Here is a 2822-nt window from a genome sequence, read left to right on the forward strand (position 1 = left end):
TTTTTCATTTATTTTGTCATTTTGTTCTTGTATTTTCTTCCAAAATTCTTCTAAGGTTTTTTCTGTGTTTTCTTTGGTCTGTCTCTCAATTCTTTGAAGATACTTACATATAATTCTTTTGAATTCCGTATCTGAGAGTTCCAATGCTGCTTCTTCCTCAGGGATGTGTTCTGCATCTGTATCTTGCTCCCTTGTTTCCACCACTTTATCCTGCTTCTTTGTGTGGACTGTGATGGTCTGTTGTCTCCAAGACATCCAGGCATTGTTGTATTTAGATCTCTGTTAACTGTTTGTGAAGAGCAGCCAAGGGTTAGTCAGGCTGTTCTTGGTGGTTTTTTTTTTTTTTTTTTATCATTGGCCTGTTGGTGGAGAAAGAGGTAGTAACTCTCGCTCAGTAAGTGAAGTTGCAGGAGGTGTGGGTGTAGTTGTGTCTTATGGGGACTGTTGCTGTCTCCCACTCAGTTAGACAAAAATTACAATTGAATAATGATCAAAAAACTAAAAGCTCATGGTCAAAAAGCACACCATGTACTCCCAGTGGAACAGAAACCAAAAATAGAAAAATGGGAAAAAGTAGAAGAAAAAATCAAGAACACCTGCAATATCTGGGGATAGGGCACTAAGAGAAAAAAAGGTAGAGAAGGAAAATATTGAAGAAAAAAATGGGAAAAATACAACAAGAAAAACAAGGAATGGAGTTAACCAGAAGAAAAAAGGGGGAATTTTTTTTTTTTTTTCAACCAGGAGTGGGGAAAAGAAAAAAAAGCTGAAAACTAGGACCTGGGAGGGGACTAATAAAGAATAATAGTAAAAAGGACAAAAGTATTAGTAATAATAGTAGTTTTTAAACAGACAAATACAAGCAAACTAAACACCAGAAAAAAGAAAGAGAAAAAGAAAGAAAATAAAAATAACAAGGGGGAAAATATCAGTGGAGGATAGAGCAGGGCACCTAGGCTCCGTCCAAGAACACAGACTGGGATGGAGTTCCCATGGGCCCAAAAGGTTGGTGGGAGTGGGGGATCGCTGCACCTCCATTCACCAAGTGCATGTGGGGCATAAGAGTAACAAGAGGAATATCGCACCTTTTTAGTCATGCAGGTCCTGAGTGTCCTTGTGGTTGCTGGCAAGCAGAACCTGTTCTTTAGCCCCTGGAATCTGCTAGAGCACTGTCTCTTTAAATATCCAAAATGGTCAAGCCTCTTGTAAACATTCAAAATGGCAGCACCCTCAGGACAGACAAAAGTCCACAGCTCAGTCCGCCTTTCTCTTCACCGTCTCCATTTATTCACTAGCCACCAGAGCAGCCCTCCGTGCAGTCCCTGGCTAGCAGGCTGATTTTTAGGGTAATTCTTAGGTCTTACCACCACTCAGCACTCTCCAAGCTGTTTGTGCCATCAGGATAGCTCAGGATCGCTGCCAGACCGCAGCTCCTTATGTCTCCTTTTTTTGTATTTTCATGCAAATTCTTCTGCTAGTTGGGGTTTAGTCCACTTCTACATCCTTCCCTTCAAGGCTCCGGGGTCCAGGATTATCTTCTGTGTCTGTGTTAATTGGTTTCCCTTTTCTTTGTTGAAGAGGGTCTGTGCGGTCTTTCTGCCTAGTTCACCATCTTACCAGAACTCCCCCCCCGCCTTTTTTTTTAATGGATCCTAAATATTTTAAAATCCATGAGAACCACCTACGGCAAATGCATTGCAGATGTTATAAAATGAAATATCATTGACTGGGTAAATCTGCTCAATATTATTAATTATCATTTTTATAGTCAATGACATTTCAAGGCATACTTCTTCTTCTGGTCTTGGACCTCAAGGGTTAAGTCTGAGTACTCAACAGCCACCCTGCCTTCAATGGAGCTTAACACATAACCCTACTTGTTCGGAAAGGTGTGTATATGCAGTGGGTCTGGTACTTCAGCCTGGATTCCCAGCGCTGCTGCACATAACCCATGTTCCCTAAGTCCCACACCAACACTCTGTGGCCCACCCTTCCCACAATCAGTCTATCTTCAGGGTGTACATCTTTTCAGACTGAGAGAAGATTCTGGCATTACAAGGACTTCTAAAATCCCACAATTTTAACTGTCTGATCCCAACTTTCAATAACCATCACAATCACTTTCAGATAATATTCAACACATCTGATAGCATCATGGGTCCCAACATGATTTTCTTGTTCAGTATTCAACTCCTGCATTTTTAGCTGATGATCTAACCCCCTGCTCTAGGCATGAGTTGGATCATAGAAGGTGCAGTCTAGGATGACACTGGTGTGCTGGTACTTCAGTGGCATAGACTTGGGTGGCACATTGTAGAGGCACATGGACATGTCGCAGGAGGACACCAGCAGGAATTGGGAGATGTTGGTGCTGAACTTCACTGAGAAAATGCCATCCTCAGGTGGAAAGTTCAGCTTGAACTCATTAAAGCTGATCATCATAAGCTCCCCACAGAAATAACATTACCACTGTTCCCACTGTCTTGCTCTCTCACAGCACTCATGGGCTGGGCTTACAAAGTCCTTTTAAGTGGAAAAGGAAGGCAGATGAGGCCATCATGTTAGAGAGAATGAAGGTGCTACATTGCTGGCTTTGAATATGGAAGCCAGAGATTGCAGATGGACTCTAGAAGCTGGAAAAGGCAAAGAAATGGCTTCTTCCCTAGAGTCTCCAGAAGGAATGTGACATTGCTAACACTTTGATTTTAGTCTAGTGATATTTTCATACTTCTGACCTCCAGAACTCTATGATTATAAATCTGTGTTGTTTTCAGTCACCACTATATTTATGTCACTTTATTGCAGCAGCCATTGGAATCTTC

General features: G+C 41.7%; 1 pseudogene; it reads right to left on the bottom strand.

Annotated features, from left to right (window-relative positions):
- LOC103210323 overlaps window positions 1–2439 on the bottom strand; it is a 9169-nt pseudogene extending 6730 nt beyond the window's left edge.
- Between the last annotated feature and the right edge of the window lie 383 nt (window positions 2440–2822).

Source organism: Orycteropus afer, unplaced genomic scaffold (genome assembly GCF_000298275.1).
Source record: "Orycteropus afer afer isolate SDZICR_OR568_19922 unplaced genomic scaffold, OryAfe1.0 scaffold00590, whole genome shotgun sequence".
Taxonomy (NCBI): Eukaryota; Metazoa; Chordata; class Mammalia; order Tubulidentata; family Orycteropodidae; genus Orycteropus; species Orycteropus afer.